A 20559-nucleotide genomic window follows, 5' to 3' on the forward strand; every position below is an offset into this window, starting at 1 on the left:
TTGGCAGTGCCTTGCTGTCCTCAAGCCACCACGATAAGCGTTCATTTACCAGCTTCTCCATACACTTAGCTCACAGGAGGTCAACGACACAAGGCGATGCGAGGCAAGGTCCGTCATGTCTTTGCCAGGCTTCAGTACTGGAACTACATGTGCCACCTTCCATGACGGAGGAACATGGCCAGTCTCCCAAACTCGATTGATGAAGTTGAGGAGCTCCTTTCTGGGTTCCAAGGGTAGATTATTCAGCATTTGATTGATGATGCCGTCGGGACATGGTGCACACCGGCGCCGCAGGCCACTGAGCGCAGTCTGAAGCTCACGAAGCGTGAACGGGACGTCCAGGATAGACCTGGAGGAATCAGGTGGTGTATATATATCCATTCCAGAATTAGCACGTACGAGTACGTCTGCAAAGGTTTTTTCTTGTGTACTGCAAGAGCTTCGAAAGGCTTCGAAGGGCGAGATTCTCCAGCAAGGCTGCCAATAACTCGCCATATTCTCGTCATTGGAGAGAGCACAGTCAAACTAGCGCAGAATGAGGCCCATTGCGACCTGTAGAGCCTGTAAAGCTTCTTTGAGTGCCGTCTAATGGCAGAATTCAGCCTATTGAAGGTCGTCTTTAGTTCCCTGTCGTCCTCCTTCCGCATAAGTTGGCACTCCGCCCTTCTTCTCGCTGCGCAAACGTTCCTGAGTTTTAAATCCGCGGCCGGAAAATGATCGGGTAGCTTGACCGCCGTAGTTGCTTCCAGCTTACTAGAAATCATTTTGTCAATTTTTATGAATCTCCTTTTTGCTGTTTCAAGTTGACCCACTATCTTTTCCTTCGCCATCGCATCTAGATATTTCTGCATTTGGCTACCGGACTTTTAAAATATTTCATCTGAGCAAACAACCGGCCTATTAGAACGCAAACATCACTCACAAAGTGGAATACTACGGTCTACATTCTTTCGGGAGCAATATAACATCGGCACTTGTCTGAATTTTCTGGAAGAAACGAAAAGCTGCTCTAGAATCTGAGTAAATTTTTCTCAGAGACGAGCCAAGGAGCGGACCTGACAGGCTACGCCACCTGCCGGACGGTTGGCAACAGGCGTCCCGGCACAGTGGATGTGCGATTCCGCGCCGTCTTCGACGGTCTTTTGTTCCGACAGAGGCCTAGATCAGTAGCTCTTATTTCCGACGAACTTAGTTCAGACGTCCTGGTTCCATATCACTGAGCAACGGACGTCCCAGCCTCGACGTCCCTTATCGCAACGTTGTTTCCTTCTCGTTGGGTGAATATAACGTCATACAACCCTGCCTTGGCCGGTGCAAACGCACCGTCAAAAGCAGACCACGCCGAAAACAATGTGGAAAAACAAGCTGCAAGTTGTCATTTATTCGTGTGCGCAATGCTATAAATGTCACATTATCACGGGTATTTTTTTTATTAAGAGAACCGATGACTCTTGTGTCACTAATTTCAACGAGCAGACGAAACGCATCTTCGAAGCTACCGCGAAACTGCCCCGTCCATTGATCCGGGCCGTGCGTTGCCTCGCCGCCCGGCAGATGGCGCAGCCTGTCAGATTTGCTCCATGTCTCACCGCTCTGAAACCTATATTAGCAGCCGAGAGCAGTTTTACATTGATTAGGGGAAATCCAGCAAAAGGTCCGATGTTTAATTTATTTATTTATTTATTTACCGACAGCGTAAAGTGGCAATACAGTTCAATAAAACATTTTGCTGGCCGAGTTGGTTCATTTTGCTCGAGGGGATGCTTGTAGCGCGACAAAAAACACAAGGGACAGAGACGAACGGGACAAGCGCCCGTTCGTCTCTGTCCCTTGTGTTTTTTGTCGCGCTACAAGCATACCCTCGGGCAATACAGTGAGGGAGGATAAATATAAAAGAAAACATGACATAAGCACTGTCAGCCGTGAAAACAAGTCGAAATCTCACAGCACCACAAAACTTAAATGTTCATTACAACATAGAAAATAAAACACCATCGGACATAATACAAGCTGTGTCTAAAGGCAATTTATTTCAATCGCGTATTGTTTTGGGGAAAAAAATAATCGAAATACATCAGTTCTTGAGGCAGTCTCCCGTACTTTGAAACCGTGGTCTACGCGGTCAGAGATATAATGAGGTGCCAGTATACATTTCTCCCGTTCAGTACCAACATAACAATGATATATCGTGTAAAAGAACTTCAGTCGCAACTTACGCCGGCGGATTTCCAAGTACTCCCATTGCAGTCTTTGTTTCAAAGTTTTCTTCCAAATCAGATTTCAAATAGCGTATATCACAATAAGTTACCTTGCGAGCTATGTTCGCGCTCGAATTGATCAGTAGTTTCAGCAAAGAAACTTTTTGAACTCCGAGAACATAAATCTCTCTATATTTTTCACGCGGAGCCAAGGCGACACTATGAGCCCACCATGTTGTTGTTGTTGTTGCTTTCGTTATATGGCACATATCCAAGGAACCACCATGTCTATTCCCATCTTCACTTCGTCTACCTGCTCTACTCTGAACCAAAAGGACTTCATATTTACATGCGTGATTCTCCTCCTACACGTGTACTATAGACAATATAGGTGTCCGAAAAAGTTTCACCAGATATCGCGTTTCATACACTAACTTCAGCTGATGTTACATGATGTAAATTGTTGCCTCCTGTGCTCTCGAACCAAATTATTTCGAGATAAGAGTGGATAAGCGCATAGTAATTCCTTCACCCTACCCATCCTACCTTCATTTCTAGAATACTGACTTACAGCGCCCTCTATAATTAACACGGCAAAACATCTCACTGCCATTGAAACACGTGCCGCCATCTGAACGGAGAGGCATAAAACTCTTTCAGGCTCAACTGGCCTCAATCATAGGGAAGTCGCGCCGGTAGCGCTGTACAAGTGACCGGAAAAATTATGTATTTACCTCAAACTTTAGATTTCCCAGACGTCATTAATGGGAGGAGCTTTAGCAGCTTGTACCAAAGACGCGCACAAGGAAGCACATTGAAGTGGGCGTCGTCTAAAGCTTCTTGATAAGTGCTGCCATCTGCTCGCCATACAGCAAACAGGTCTATATCCTCACGCGCGTGTTTTGAAAAATGTGTCCTGCGTTATCTCCATTCATCCCGACTGTTCCAATCAATACCTTATTCCAATAACAGACAAAAGCCCCTTGACAGAAACGCTTCGTGCAGATTACTTCAACCCAAACTTTTTAAAAAGCCTTGCGTTTAAGTTGTTCCCTGAAAGTTTAAACTTAGCATTACCAGCGCAGTGAACAGCTAGGATGACAATACGACGTAAGTACCAACGTATGCTAGCAGCATGCTACCTAGTTAATGAAGCAAAACTGTCAGCTCCTTACAAATGCCTCACTCTTCATGCCTCACTTTGAGTCCGGACAGAGAGCGCTCCCTAAGCAGCTTCTCTCGCTCTGCTGGACTGCGTCGCCATCTTTTAGGCCGTCCACTCCCCGGTTGTTGGAAATCAGAACATCTCAGTGAACGCAAGCTGCCCCAACGCATCGGCGCTTCTTTTCCTTCTACCATGTGGTTCGTTAGCGCTAGACGGTATCGTGGCAGTTATGAATCAGCCGCACTCCCTCTCACACGGCCTCAAATTTGGTTCAATAGCTATCGTCTGGTAACGGCCCACGGCGTGCCCCATAAGTAGCCGAGGCTGACTGTCTGGAACACCAACCAAGTTAAGAGATTTACTAGACTAGACGCTGGTATTTATATGCTCGGATGATGTTAGGGTTCCAAGGCTTGGACAAAAATATAGGAAAGACTCAACTACATTACAAACCGAAGCTTAAACCGTCATATACTCCTTCCCTTGCAGAAAAATGACAGAGTACGTTTACAACCATGTTTACAACGTTCGGTTTAGAGAGAAACCACGGACTTTTTCATAGCGCAGCTCTTATGCGCTCGTTCGTGAGTTAAGCCCGGAGTCGTGCGCGCCGTGGGCGCCGCGTCCATCGGTACTGCATCTTCCATCACCCGTCTATCACCACTGCGTCCCACTGCCTCTTCTCAGTCGCGCCATGCTCTGATCTGTTGGCAGGCGGTGCTGTGAAATGTGCTGCACGCGATAGATTGTCCGCCCCGGCTATGTCACTCACAGCGTTGTCTTCCAAACATAAACCGCCTGTATATGAACCAGGCATTGCTGCAGCAGGTTGAACATGTCACCGTCCATTTCTTTGACCACGAAGTTACCTTCACGACAATAAAAAAACCGGGAAAGGAGTGTTACTTGTAGGAAGAGTGTGGGGGGAAATAAAGAGTGCTTTGTAACTGTACATAGACACACGTATTTCAAATTATTTGCCTCCAACATCAAAACACCTGCAGAGGTGCGCTCCAATTTCGCATTAGAGATTATCGTAACCGTCCTTAATTTTTTTTTTGCCGCTGATTTCTCTAATTTTTCATGCACGAATGACTGAACTGAGACACACTCATGACAACTGATTCAATTTTCTGCCTCTTGTAAGCGGACACGCAAAAGATGATTTTGCTCGGGTCAGAACCTCCGGATTAGACCTGCGTACAGAAGGCAACGATGTGCGGGCAGGGCCGCTGGGCGGAGCGCTCGCGCTAGGCAGCGCTGTTGTTGTTGTTGTTGTTCTTGTTCCCTCAAACACGATGGCACATACCCACGGTTGGGGATTGGCCAGGGTTTAGTGCAGATCAAAGCAGGAAAAAAACTCATGGAGGTTGATCTCAAGCGGCTCATAAATATAGAGGAATCCGAGAGAAAAAGAAAAGAACAAATTTTGAGAGATCTTGAAGAAATCGGAATGCAAATCGAGGCAACAAGGCAATGTGGGTTCAATAACTAAATTTTAACGAATTAATCAGACAGGAAATAATTTTGAGAGGAAAGAAATGGCATCGAGAAGTTAACACAAAAATCTCCTCGTTTCAATAGTACACTTGTGAAGAAGCTGACACAACTGCCTAATAGTATGCACTTTGACGGTTGCACCGAAGGAGTGGAGGACGGGCAGAGTAAACGGCAACCCTAATTGAGCGAGAGGATTTTGCAAAAACTGAATTCTCTGCCGTTCAAACCGCCGGCAGTAGAGGATGAAATGATCTATCGTTTCAACGTCCCCGCATGACGCACATAGATTCGACGGCGTGAACCCAGAACGGCATAAATAAAGATTAAGGCGAGGACTCCTGCCGCGCAACAGCGTCATGGAAACCTCACATTGCCTTGATGCGCAAGAACGTATGTTCCATGGGAATTTTAATAATAATAATAATAATTGGTTTTTGGGGAAAGGAAATGGCGCAGTATATGAGACAGATACTGCGCCATTTACTTTCCCAAAAACCAATTATTATTATTATTATTAAAATTCCCATGGAACATACGTTCTTGCGCATCAAGGCAATGTGAGGTTTCAATGACGCTGTTGCGCGGCAGGAGTCCTCGCCTTAATCTTTATTTATGCCGTTCTGGGTTCACGCCGTCGAATCTATGTGCGTCATGCGGGGACGTTGAAACGATAGATCATTTCATCCTCTACTGCCGGCGGTTTGCACGGCAGAGAATTCAGTTTTTGCAAAATCCTCTCGCTCAATTAGGGTTGCCGTTTACTCTGCCCGTCCTCCATTAAATGTTCGAAATCCGCTGTAGCAAGGATGGGCTCATGGCTCAGGTAAAGGTGTATTCGGTAACGTTCATAACGGGACGTGGTAAGCTGGGTGAGGTTCGAAACGACATGGGCAACAGGCCCATTGATGGCTGATTTCGCTAACAAATCGGCCATCGAATTTGAAGTAATGCCACAGTGCCCTGGGATCCTCTGAAAACGAACCTCTTGGACATGACGTGGCACAAAGTACATTAGGAATCGGTACAAGAGACAAGTTGCCGAAACTTTCTAGAACTGTCAAGACTGAGAGATGGTCCGAGAGAATGATAACTTGAGAAATATTGCTGGGAACGTTTTGAAGGGCCAAACCAATAGCGAGAAATTCAGCAGCAAAAATTGGAGTATAATCACGGACCTGGATAGAATAACTCCAATCTTTTGTGTGGGTATAAACACCTACTGCTGCCTTTTCGCCTTGTGAGAGGCATCTGTGAAATTGCAGCATGGCTAGAATACTAAAACCGATATTCCTCCAGGAGACCGTTTAGCACGTTGGCAGATAAGTGCTTTGCATACAGCAGCAGCGTATGGTCGAAGCAAACAGCTGGGCAGCGCTGCTTCGAAGACGACGATGAGGAAAGCTCGCTCTAGTCCCATGTGTGCGTTTGTATCAGCAATGCACCTTGGCCCATTTCCCGCCGTGCGTATGTGCCATTAAGCCTGAGGACATCATCACATACAGGCAGAAGACGACCTGCTCGCTCCGAAGCTGATCGCACCGCCGCGGGTTCGAAACCCAGTCGCGGCAATGCTTATTTTATTTCTGCATGGACTATTGATATGCTAGGTTTGTCCAAGGTCACCCACCTTGCCAAGGTCACCCAGCTTGCGCAACGCTCCTCCGAACTGACTCTAGCTTACCGAATTACTCCGAAGCTTCACACAAGATTCTTGTTTGGGACCGCGTTAAGCAGTTCTTTCGTACTAAAATGGCAGCTGGTTTAGCATTGCTAAGCACGAAATATTGTGCGAAAGCACGATGGGCCACCGAAATTTAGGGGGTGGGCCAAACCCAATCTAGTGGTGTCCCAGGTCGGCTCCGAACGTGGGTCAACTCCATTTTTAAAGTTTCAAGGGGGGGGGGGGCGCAAACCTTGAGGGTGGGCCAAACCTATTTTTGGAGATGGACCAATTTCATTTTGAGGCTAGGTCAAGCCTGTCTTTCACTCGAGCACACCCAGATTCACCGGCAGTCAAATTCAGCCAAGGTCATTTCAAGGGCAAATTTTTGGTAGTCCATGCCATATTTGGGCATGGGCCACGTTGGGGACGTGCCATACTACCTCTCAGGAACCCGCCATTCAATTTTCGTCGATTTCGGCCAAGGGCACTTCAAGGTAAAATTTCGGGTGGCCCATGACATTCTGAGCATGAACCATGTCAGGGTGTGCCATAATCACATCCCCAACCTTCAGGCTCATTGTCAAACCTCTTCGCAGGAGTTCTTACAGCCGCTGCAAATTGAGTCACGTGACACGCCAGAAGGCTTCACTCATCCCACGGCTTTCGCCGAGAATGAAGCTAAATAAGTTCCGCACTAAAAACGCTCTTGGTCTTTTGTTAGTAGGGACGCAGGCCTGAGCGGGCGTTGGCGGCCTGCTACTGCTACTAATGTCTTCTCAACAGGGGGTGATGATAGCTGCTTATCAGGAAGCGAAAGGCGCGTTATCTCTCTCTCTCACTTCTCGGCGGACACCTTAACCACGCCGTGAGGGAAGGGAGGAAGGTGATAGCGAAAGATTAATGAAAGAAAGAGGGCGATAGTGGAGGGCTAGGGAATAATTTCGACCACCTAGTTATCTTTAAAGTGCGCTGACATCGCACAGCTACGCATGCCTTTAGCGTTTCGCTTTCATCGAAATGCGGCCGCCGCGGCCGGGCTCGAACCCAGGTACCCCGGCTCAGTAGCCGAACGCGAACAACTGAGCCACCATGACGGGTACTTAGCGGGGACATCGTGCACACCTGGCGAAATATTTTTACAGTGTTAGCTCTATTCAACGCAAAAGTCGCTCACCATTCCGTGCCTGATTTGACCTTTGCTCAACCTTGAGAAGCACAGCATAGCAACAGATCGACAGATTGACCGATTTGGACCAAAATTCAGACCAACGATAATTGAGCGCGCCCGACACGACGGGGATCTCCATATTTAGCCTCGGTCACTTCCGAAATATGGCCCGGGCCACCCTCGAAATTTGACCTTGGCCGATTTGGACCGATTTGGACCAAAGTCGATTGTCTAACCATAAAAGAGCATGCCTGACACAATGGCGACCTCAAAATTTGGTCCAGGCCATTGCCAAAATGCTATCGCTCGACCTTTTGGATAACCGTAGTTAACCCTGCCTAACTATTTTTGAGGAAAAGGTTGCAGTACCTGTATCACATCTCGTTGGACACCTCAACTGCACTGTAGGAGAAGGATGAGGAGGGAAAGAAGGATGCCGTAGTGAAGGGCTCCGGTTTAACATCACAGCCTAGAGAACCTTTAACATACACACTTATCCTTGAACACTGCAGATGATCAGAGAAGCACACTTCCTCCCCAGACAAATCCCTCCATAAAGCAGACGATAGCTTGAGATGTACACTTTCCAAGTATCATGAGCACCTTTTCCCACGTAATATACTGGATACTGCCAATACTGGCCAACATGCAGTAGCCTTACACCTACAAGCTTCCACTCACTAAGGGAATGCATCAACCCAGCGCTGCATCAACCACCCACCACCTACCCCACTTTGTCCTCTTGGGTGGCTGCTCTGTCCAGCACAGACCCACGATACCACCAATGGCTGCTAGAGCGGGTTCGCAGGATAGTGGCAGGGAACGGAGTGGACTTTGGCGTTTGACTCAGTCAATGAACGGAGCGTCCCGGGCAACGACAGCATCACATGGCGCATGCTCCGCAACCTCGATGACCCGAGCAGCTACAGCTCCTGGCCGAATTTTACCAAGTTTAGGCTACAGGAAATTTACCGGACAGGAAACATTCAGTTGTTTAGCCCACCCCCGAGCCAGGCAAGAGGCCGGACAGAGTCCAGAACTTTCACCCCATTTCATTAACCTTCGCTTTTTGCAAACTCCTACAACGACTGTTTCTGTCTATAGGCTCACCCACATACAGGAAGATGGAGGAACCGGACCCTACTACGTCGACGCGCAGACTGGCTTTCGTCACGGCGGCCTGCGTGCTCACTACAGCCTCTACCTACACCAGAAGCTTCGTGTGTACAAAACGCCGCGGTCCAAACAAGGTGCCCGGCCTTCTGGTTGCGATTGACCTCATGTAGGCTTTCGACACCGTAGAGCGCTCTGCTGTAATTGAAGCCCTCAGGGAATGTGGTGCGGTTACACCCATCGTGAACGCAGCCAAGGGGTTTCTCAAGGACCGTACAATTTTTATTATTCTTATTATTATTCGAAATAAGTTGCGGCGCTATACGTCCTTCTTCTTCTTCTTCTTCTTCTCCTCAAGTAATATGGCACATACCCACGTGGGGGGATTAGCCAAGGTATAGGGTAGAATGCCAATGAAGCATTTGCGCGGGGAAGGAAACGTCAGAAGACTGAATCAAGATAAAAAAAAATTGGGAAAAATAAAATGAATTCAAGAGGTATGAGTCATCCGGAATAGAATCAATCTAGCCTTTTTGGACATGCGAAAGAATTTTGTGTATAGCTAACAGGATAATCGATTAGTTGCACTTATGTAATCGTGAAGGTAGCCGCATACACTGCTTAACGGGAATCCCTTGGCACTCGCACCGAACGATAGAAGAACTGTAAGAGACAGAGGCAGTCCTAGTCTCGAAAGAGGAACCTCCAGATATTGCTTTCTCTGAACCGCGAACCGCCGGCAAGAGAGGAGAAAATGATCGATTGATTCAACTTGCCCACATGATACACAAAGGTTTGTCGCAGCGAACCCGCACCTGCATAAGTACAAGTTTAAGTGAGGGATTCTACATCGCAGGAGCGTCATGGACACTTCACAAAGCCTTGACTTACACCACCGGATATTCCATGGGTACTTTAGGTGTTGAAAGTCCACGGTATTCAGCAACGGATCACTCAAAGTGGCTGAAATATGTTGGAACCGCTGGAAACGTGAAGCTGCTAACAGAATGAGGTGAGGGACGGGATATATTACAGGTGCGCTGAGAGCTGACCTTGCCAATAAATCAGCCACCTCGTTAAAATAGACGCCTGAATGCCCAGGTACCCAGACCAAACGGATCTCGCGCACTGTGCTCGGAACAAAAAACCTAAGTGAACGAGTCAAGAAAGATTTTTCCGAATTTTGGAGAGAGACAATAACTGAAAGGCAGTCTGTGAGAATAAGAACCCGTGCGACATGTCTGGGAATTTTGAGAAGAGCCAAACCAATGGCCAAAAACTCTGCGAAGAATATAGGAGTATAATCAGGGATACGAACGGAGTAGCTCCAATCTAGATCCTGCGAATATATGCCAATCGCCGCCTTCTCACAGCTGCCGGAGGCATCAGTGGAGAGAACAGTATGATGTGGAAAATTCTGTAGGTGTTCAGAAAGAAGACCATTTAGGGTATGTGCGGGCATATGCTTCGCATGGGACGGGAAAATAAAGTCGTAATAGAAGACGGGATCAGCCTGCGTGTCAGCAACTCGTTGCAAGGAGATCAGATCAACCTGAAGCGGAGCTAACAGATTCTGCGTGAACCTAACTTGCGGAAGCTGATAACGTGGCCAGTGATTAGTCAAAAAAAGGTGTGGTTGGGATACAAAAATTGGAACACTAACGCCTGGGGCCGGGTCAAAAGACTTGAGGAAAGTACGCACTGTTAGAAGTTGGAAGCGGGAATAGAGGTTGGGGATACGCGCTTCCAGATAAAGGACAGCGTTGGAAGCTGATTTTGGGAGCCCGAGGCATAGCCGTAGGGCACGTCTTTCCAGTAAGGCTAATGGCTGCAGCTTGTAGTTCGCGCTACCAGAGAACAAGGGGCAACCAAATTCCAGAATCGGTCTCATATAAGCCTTATAGAGCAACAGTAGCGTGTCACGACGCATGCCAAACTTTTTATTGCCAACTCGGGTCAAACGGCCCAGTGCACGTTCCCCTTTAATAACATTATTCTTAATATGGTGTCGCCAGTCCAAATTTTGGTCATAAGTAACACCTAGGTATTTAACCGACTCCACCTGCGGAATTGGAGTGGAGCGGTAGGCTAGCGAGATGTACATAGGAGCGTCGGGTGGAAATACCAGCACTCCGCATTTGCTGACATTAAGTGATAAATTGATTTGGTCCAACCAGACTTCAAGAGCATTCAGATATGCCTGCAAATACCCGTAGAGCACATGAATATCATTTGCTGATGCGAAAAAAGCTATATCATCTGCGTATACATAAACTGTAACGTTAGGATGAATGGGGATGTCCCGAACTAATATGTTGAAAAGCAGCGGAGAAAGAACAGAGCCTTGCGGCACACCTCTTGATTGACCATAGGTATTAGAACAAAAAGATCCGTCTGTACAGAAGAAAAATCTATCTTTTAGAAATTCACAAATCCAGGCGTAGAGGTAATGCGGTGGTTGTAGTTGAGCAAGCTTGTTAATGAGGACTGTGTGCTCCACGCTGTCATAGGCCTTCGCAACGTCAAGCGTCACCAAGGCCGAAACTTCTCTCTGGCGCATTGAGAGTCGTATTCGGCTCTCGAGATCCACATGCGCGGACCATATGGAACAACCGCGACGAAAGCCAATCTGTGCGGGGCTGAGGCCGTTAATATGATGAACATGCTTTGTGAGGCGACTGTGTACTACTCTTTCTATTAGCTTTACTAAATTTGAGGTTAAAGCAATCGGCCGAATATTGTCTAATTGAAATCCATTGTCTGCATTTTTTAAAAGTAAAATTATTTTCGCAATTTTCCAACTGTGAGGAATCCAAGAGGTTTCCAATGACGCATTTACAATATCGAGAAGGTGAGTTGGAAAGTCGTGCGCTAAAATCTTTAACATGCCCACAGTAATCCCGTCAGATCCCGGAGCAGCAGAGTGCATCGAGGAAACAATTTGCAGGAGCTCCGACACGTCGACCTCAGGATAGTCCGAGCTGGGGGTGAGAGTGTGCAAAGGTTCTGCTTTCTGTATCTGGAAACGTAAGGCCAGCCCCTGCGCGATGCGTTCAAGGTTTTGCTTAGCCTCCTGCGGAGACATTACCATTAACCTTATGCGATTGGAGGCCGGAGAGCTGTTATTCTGCGCCATGAATCTATAGAGAGCCTTCTTATTCTGGGGTTTTGAGAGATACGTGTTTAAATTTTGATTATAATCCTCCTTTGCCTTTTTAACAGTTCTTTTGAAACATGCAGAGAAGAACTTATAATTTATCCAATTAGCTGGGCTCTGATTATAGGAAAGGCTTTTCCAGGCTGCTTTTCTACGACGATAAGCTTTCTCGCACTCCTCCGTCCACCAAGGAGACGGCTGTCTGGCAGGAGCAGTAGTGCACACCGAGAATACAGAACTCTCAGCAGCATCTTGCAGAAAGGTAATTGTCCGCTGAGCTCTTTGTGCTCGACCTGAGCTAACTATGGAGGGGAGTGAGGCAGATATCAATTTTTTGTACATAATGTGGTTTAGAAATTTCATGGTTGCACCACCTTTTCTGATAGGCGAGGATATAATAGAAAAGATTATTGGAAAGTGGTCACTAGATGTACCTGATTCTTCAGTTGACCATGCAGATACGCCAACCCCACGAGATGCTAATGTTAAATCTATGATTGAACGGGATCCTCCACGCATAAAGGTTACTGCTCCGGAATTACAGCAGCGCACTGCATTCATTGACATCCAGGACCACAGAAGCTGGCCGCAGGAGTCAGAGCGACTATCCCAGGCACTGTGGTGCGAATTAAAATCTCCTGCGATGACTGTGCTGTTTGCGCCGCTCAGTAAGGTGTCCAAACAGTCTGTCCTGTGAACACCGATTGGGAAGTAGACGTTAGCAATAGTTACTTTGGCGCACTGTGGAAGGGAGATTTCAACCGCCAACAACTCACAGTCAGGGCGCATAACTGTCTGCGAGATTGATGCCCGGTGACATATTTTCGTAGAGATCATAGTTATTAACCCACCACCCCTGCCATTAACGCGATCTACCCTGAAAACACGAAATTTTTTAAATGTGAATGATTTAAGTGGTGAGAGCCACGTTTCTTGTAAAATCACAATATCTGGATTATGTTTATGAAGAAGTAATTCAAGATCCGGTAAAGAAGAAAGTACGGAGCGACAATTCCACTGCATAACTTTTAGACCCGCCATGATTATCGACTGGTTAAAGAGGCATCAACAGCCTCCTTCAGCACATCAGTCTGGGGAATTAATTTGGGGGGTCCTTTCTTTGCTTTGACTTGCGGAACAGCTGACTTCGAGGGTGAGGAAGAAGCTCGACGCTTCTGGGAAGTGGTGAGCATTTCAACGTCCATACTACAAGGATCTACGTGAGCGACACTGTCAGGAGCGCTGTTGGCAGGCGGTACTTGGGGCACGGTAGGAGGCGACATGGAATGATTCTTACTAGCAGCACTCGGGAGTGATGCCGGCGTAGCCGCCGAAACATGTGATTCAGTAGGCAGAGATTGGCCAGCAACAAGTTGAGATAGAGCCTCGGTGAAACTGCCCAGCATTCGCTCGACCACCACAGAAAGAGCCTGTTCTACTGAGGACACTATTGAAGTAGTCAAACTTGACGGTATATCAGCAACAAAGCTTCGCGCACGGCTGGCATATGTATTACCCCTCCGATCCAGAAGTGCATAAGCATCTGCTCTCGAACATCGTTTCGCTTGAATGATATCGAGCAGGCTTTGTTCGTCGGCTCGTTTCGAGCAGTTGACATCATCAGCTGAGTGGTTGCCCTTGCATAGGCAACACTGGGGCTGATCAGAGGCGCAGCTGTCATCTGAATGCCCTTCTCCACAAACCCGGCAGCGGGTCGCCGACTTACACGCTTTACCACTGTGACCGAAACGCCAACAGTTGTTGCACTGAAGAGGACGGGGCTGCAGAGGGTCCACACGATACACTATCGGCCAAACCTTGAGTTCAGAAGGACAGGAGGAACCAGCAAACGTAGTGATAACTGACTCTGTCGCAACACGCACACCATTGAATTCTCTACTGCACCGGTAGACAGAAAGAACCCCCACACCTGCATCCTGAAACTCCTTCAGTATATCCTGCGGGGAAGATGCTGGGTCCACGCCACGAACAATACCTTTGGAACATGCGAGCTGTTCCGGGATGAAGGCTTTAACCGCTAAGGACTGAAATATTTTGCACTGGAGCAGGTCTGTGACACAATCAATGTCAGCGGACCTGCAAACAATGCCTCTCCGACCGAACGGTCGCACCTCAGAGATCTGGAGGTAGTGGGTAGTGAGAGATCTTAGCTCCTGCTGAAGGACCTTGGGGCTTTTCATCTTGATCGTTCCCTCACCGATCGGCACGAAAGCCACAGGGATGATGTCAATTCCATTTTTACGAAAATTTTCTAGCGGCAAGCTTTGGCTGGGCAAGCTGGCAAACCAGGTTGCCGTCCCTCCACCCGGGGAGGTCAGCGACATACCTAAGCCAAACGCACCCTCAAATGCACATTAACCTGGCCTACAGACCTAACCTGAGACCTGGCCAAATCCCCCACAGAGAACGGCCTCACCAGAGATGACCACGTAGGCACCACCAGGGAACCACAGTTGAGCTCGAAGCCAAGCACCAGCAAGAACCACGTCCCCACACGTTCTTCAACGCACGAGGGTTTCTCCAAGAGTTCGTTTTCTTCTTTTGAGGAAAGCTTCACTGCGCTACCTCGAAACGATTTCGCGGTGCTTGCGCACAACCTGTACACATTTTTTATTGTGCAAATAGTTTGAGTTAAAGCCCCTCCATGACGTTTTTTTCCGACCAGTTTAAGTACCGCCAACTTCCCCTCCCCCACGGCTCTTCCTTCTCACACAGCCTTCCGACTTCCGGTCTAGAACGGAAGCGCTGCCATTTTGTTTTTCGGTTCTCGGTGCGATGTTGTGCTTGGAGGCTGTGGCTGCGTTGCATCGCTGCTGTTTTCATCCATCGTCGTATTGCTGTTTTGGTGCTATTTTTTTAAACAGTGTCGGAAAAAGAGGCACATCGCGCTAGTGGTTTGTGTCCGCATACGATGATTACACTGTGGGAAGAGCGTCGAAATTTCTGAGCGTTCAAGCCACGAAGTTGACCGACGCCGAGGGACAGGGATCGGAGCCGCTGCTTGTTGATGCCGTGGGACGCTTTCGCACCTCGCAAACACCGGTGCTCTCGAATTATGTGCTTGCATCACAGATTTATATTCACTAGATCAACGTCTCAGCCAAACTTTCGTTCGCTTCTTGTCGTGCTTACCCAGGGGCACCGAAAAGAGCCTTTTGCCTTTTCCCGAGCGCGTCGAGCAGCCAAAGGCACAGCACACAGGCATGACCCGCGACGGATCACTACCCGACCCGCTAGGCAGGCGAGTAGTTCACTACTTTGCTAGAGCAAAAATAGAAGAGGCTATGGCTCGAGTCACAGCTCGGACTAAGCTTCCGCCAAGCGCAGAAAAAGTCGATTAGTCTTCTAGAAGCGGAGCAGCGTAGCAGCGTATCAGCGTGATGACACAAGATCGAACGTTGAAGTACGAACCGCCATTTGTTTTTCCTCCGCGCGAGCAGATACAAAATGGACGCCAACTTCCGGCAAAAAAACGGAAACCGGAACCGGAAAAGCCTTATGCGGATACGGAAAAAAGGCGGCGGCACACTTCAAAGCTTGGCGGTACTTAAAAAAGCGGTAGCGTCATGGAGGGGCTTTAGTTTGAGTATATTACCTCTCCCCCTATCCTTCCTTCTTGTACCCTCGCCTCTTTCATTTCATTTCTACATTCTGCCTCCTATCTTTTATTTCCGCTGCCCCAGCTCAGGTGCTTCAGTATCGATGGCAGATGCTGGGGCTAGCAAAAATCTTGTCCTCCTTTTTTATTATTATTTTAATAAAACCACTTACTACGGTTTTGAACTTCAGGTGAGCCAGAGGTTAAACCCCTTACGGCGCGGTTCGGGTGTCCACCCATATATGTGTGAGACAGTTACTACGCCATTTCCTTTCCTCAAAACCGGTTCGGGTGTCCATCGATATATATGAGACACATGTGTTGGCATTCACAACGTTGCAGCAGAAACGCGGCACTGAAGCTGTAGACCATAGGCGTTCTTTGTGTTCATTGGCGCTAGCGTTGACAACGCTCTAGACTACGATGATTTTAAGGAAAGGGCTCATGACTGGCTCCCTGGATAAGTGGACGTCTAAATCGCGCTTTGAGGTACGTGGCGGTGGAGAGAGAGAGAGAGATATGGGCTGCATGCATTAGCGCTGATAACGTTGTGGCAGACACACGCCACTGCAGCAATAAGCCGCAGCGTTCATTGGGTGTTCACTGTGCGGAACGCACTCAACGTTAGAGGCCAAGCCGTGTCTGCTTACCCGATACACCACAGCTTTCGCCCTTTAACCAGGTTCAACAGCAGTTAAACCTCAGCTAATCTTAACACGACAGCGTTAAGGGTCCCGTGTCGCAGAAAAGCTGGTGTCGTCGGCGTCGGCGGCGTTGGCCGTGAGCGAAAAATTCCTCCTCCTCCTCCTTTTCGCAATGCATGCCACTGCTTCAACAGATAGCGCGCGACGGCACAGCCTCCCGCTCGTTTCGTTCGGGCGCAGTAGTGTCGTGCGGGCACGCAGGAATCACGCGGTTAGCAGCGAACAACCCACCGCACATACAAAGCACGTTCACCGCGAAGCTTGCCGCTTGCTGCCCGTTCGTTCGGCGCGGAAGCTATGCTGGCGTTCGTGGCATCGGGTTTGTCGGGAACGATGTGTCGATGAACTACGACTGCAACTTGAGTTCCGCGCGTTTCGGCAAGGAGCCTGGCAGCGCTTTTACGTGGTTTGCCGCTCCGCGCGTCCGTTGTACGTAGCAGAGCGATTTGTCTAACGGGCAAGGTGTCGCGCGAACAGGCGATAGCGTTCCGTGGAGTGCTGCAACACGCTGTCGCGTTCCACTCTTAGGATAAGGATATAATAGGATAAACTTTGCTCTAATTACAATGTCATTCAGCGGTCCGACAGAGTTCTTCCTGATGGTGATATCTTCTGCCTGGCAGGGTTGGTGCCCCTATTCCAGGGCTCCATTGAGGGTGGCTGCTCGTCGGGGATGCTGTATGAGCACCCGTTGTATACACGGGTCGCCGCTGGAGAGCACCCTCTCCCACTGTTCCGCACTCGGATTTTCTACTCTATAGAATGCTTTCTTTTTGCTGTATTCCCATGTAATGTGATAAAGGGTGGGCTTTGCGCCACACCATGGGCATGTGTCCCTATATTGCGCAGGGAACATTTTGCTTAGTATGTTTAAGTTTGGGAAAGTTCCGCTTTGCAGTTTCCGCCAGTGTACTGCGTCATGTTGGTTTAGTATGTTTTGGGTTGAGGAGTATCTTATCCTCGTTCCTCTGTGATAATTTAGTAGATCTGATTACGTCGAGATCACCTTCATGAAGTCCTCGGGGTCTCCGTCCTAGCCAGCTCGGTTTGTATGCTCTCGAGCGATCTTGTCGACCCTTCGTTGCCTTCAATGTCGGTGTGTCCCGGTATCCAGAACAGGGTGTGTCTGACTCGATTTTTGTTCTGGCCAGCGCGGAGGAGGATCTGGAGCGCTTTGCGGTCAATTCTGCCATTTGTATAATTACGGCATTCTTCCTTAGAATCTGCTAGTATTACAAGGGATGTATTTGTGCGGTAGCCCTCCGCGGCGGCTAAAGCAACAGCCATCTCTTCCCCCTCGGCTACTGTACAAACCACTCTTAAAGGCGAAGCTTAAGCGTCCTCCAATTTTTCTTCCTTCTCCTGCTGTAGGTTGTGTTGGTGATACCGCTAAGTTTGTGACTGAGCGACACGTTGCCGTGCGGATATCATATCTTCCCTTTTTGACTGTACAATTTACACAGTTATTTACAGCACTGTCCCCAGATGCGACATCAACAAAACCAACTGCAAAAGTTGGGTGGACAGTCGGTGGTGATGGGCTAGCAAGGTCAGGCCGTCTGCCTCCTACTACACATTAGGCCAGAGACCCTGGAGACCTCTGTGAGCCTTGCCTTCCTGCTGCTAGACCCCTCGTTTAGCCCAAACGCATCCTTAAATTGGAATTGGGCGCCCGTGTGCTGTGCGATGTCAGTGCACGTTAAAAATCCCAAGGTGGTCGAAATTACTCTGGAGCCCTCCACTACGGCACCTCTTCTTACTTTCTTCTTTCACTCCCTCCTTTATCCCTTCGCTTACGGCGCGGTTCAGGTGTCCAACGATATATGAGACAGATACGGCGCCATTTCTTTTCCCCCCAAAACCAATTATTATTATTAAATTGGTTGTTCGGGAAAAGAAATGGCGCAGTATCTATCTCACATATCGGCGGACACCTGTACCGCGCCGCAAGGGAAGAGATAAAGGAGAGGCCGAGGAAAGAAAGGAAGAAAGAGGTGCCGTAGTGGAGGGCTCCGGAATAATTTCGACCACCTGGGTATCTTTAACGCACACTGACATCACACAGCACCTGGCGCCTTTAACGTTTCGCCTCCATCGAAACGCGGCCGCCGCGGTCGGGTTCGAACACGATTACCCCGGAAGAGTAGCCGAGCGCTCTAACCATTCAGCCACCACGGCGGGTTCCCTTAAATTAACCTTTAAACTAACTTTTCTAAATTTTGGAGACGAGTCGGTTGGCAAATCAACGGCAAGCACTCTGTGACCAACAGTGGACAGCTTTTCAAAATGAGCTGACCAGTCGCTGAGTCGCACGCACCACCTGTATTTTCAGCGAACTGTATGTACATACAAAAAGATGCAAAATGCCGAGAGGGGTTGCGTATACAACGCACGCATTTCTCTGACCCACACTCTCCTCAGGTGGTCGAAATTATTGCGGGGCGCTCCACTACGGCACCCCTTTCTTCCTTTCTTTATCCCTCCCTTGCGGCGCGGTTCAGATGTCGGCCGAGACGCGAGACAGATATTGCGCCATTTCGTTTCACACACACACAAAAACAATTCTCGCACTCTCTGGCAAAGTTCCAAAGCTATTTCTGTTGCGTTCGGAGCAGTTGCGGATGGTTGCAGCGAAGCCTGAGGCTCCGTTAGGCTTAGGCGTGCCAGAACCGGGAGCATATCTGATGGTTTGGTTTGGTTTAGGGGGTTTAACATCCCAAAGCGACTCGGGCTATGAGGGACGCCGTAGTGGAGGGCTCCGAAAATTTTGACCACCTCGGGTTCTTTAACGTGCACTGAGTAGTTACCGAGGAAATATGCCGACCGAAACCGCGTGGGCTGCTTATTCGGCTGCAGCGGGCGTCTCTCGCTTGTAAGGATGCCGCCATGTTTTCACGCTAAGTGCGCAAACATCGCAAATGTCGAAATTTGTGTGCCTGTGCTGACGCTGTTTCATCGTTAGAGTTCTGTGCATGCGCACTTCGGACCCGCTATTCCGCTGAGTATGCATTCACTATTATTTTCTTTCGCATTTTCCAAATCGACGCGATCATGGCCACAGCAGTCGAATTTCGATGGAGGCGAAATTCTAGAGGCTCGTGTACTGCGCGATGGCAGCGCACGTTAAAGAACCCCAGTTGGTCAAGATTTCCGGAGCCCTTCACTACGGCGTCCCTCATAGCCTGAGTCGTTTTGAGACGTTAAACCCCCTTATACAATAAACAGTGCCCAAGCACACAGTACGGCCTTCGAACACATGACGAACGCTGTGTCGCTTCTCGGCGTCCGTCACTTGCCGAGTGCGCGGCAGGCGTCTTTTCTTGTTTTGGACGCTTGGAAAACGCCTAAATGCGCGACTACTGCCTATCAATCACGCGAAAAAGAATTCCTAAGATCCGAGACCTAACCTACATTTTATGCATCGTCACGTGCTCTGCCTCTGTCCTCTTGAAAAAAACTTGAAAGAACCAATAAAAAGTTTCTCTCTCACACAATTGGCCTTGCGCTAAAGTAGTCAAGCTCCTAAGGCTTTTAAAGATGCTAGAGACTACAGTTCTATTCCTGGTAGAGAGAGCTTATGACAGCTGACTTTGTAATTTCTGCAAGGAGCTTAGTTTTATTTACTGCATTTAAGAAGACATCACCAGTGGGGTGAAAACCCACGACCTCGGTCGTGCCGCATGCGGTGTACAGCAATTGAGCTATCTTCCCTTCATGAATATCATGACCATATGCCCATGCCTTAGCTTTAAGCATGACGAAGAAAAACAATACCAGTCCTATTAGGTCTATCGGATGCACTTTATTGCGATCTGTCATACAGAATGCACACTCTGGTCGGTGTAAGAAAAATGAGCAAATTCAAAGCGACATACCAATTGCGACGCAAGTCCTTGCAGGTCGAACAAAAGGGTCAGAAAACAAATCATTATCAGCTTGAACATCACCGCGACAGACAGTGTCTGAAGCGTCGGAAAAACAGGAACGATTGCGCCTCCGTCTTCACTCCGCAGCATCTCCGGCTCTGGGCCGCGTGGCCACCCAGGCGGTGAAGGAAGCCTTGCAGTGAGAGACAACGCACTCGCGGCTGCAGTACTCGCCGTCCCATTCGGAAGACTGGACGGCTACAGAGGTACAGCCATTGCGGATGCACCGCTGGGGGCAAGCTTCTGCAGTGTCAGCTTCACGCTGGTTCATTCTTCCTCCACTTTCGGTGCCTGAGCAGTGCACGGAGCTTTGGCGCGCCACTGAAGCCTCATCCGCGCGCTTTGA

This window comes from Amblyomma americanum, chromosome 7, assembly GCF_052857255.1.
Source record: "Amblyomma americanum isolate KBUSLIRL-KWMA chromosome 7, ASM5285725v1, whole genome shotgun sequence".
Classification (NCBI taxonomy): domain Eukaryota; kingdom Metazoa; phylum Arthropoda; class Arachnida; order Ixodida; family Ixodidae; genus Amblyomma; species Amblyomma americanum.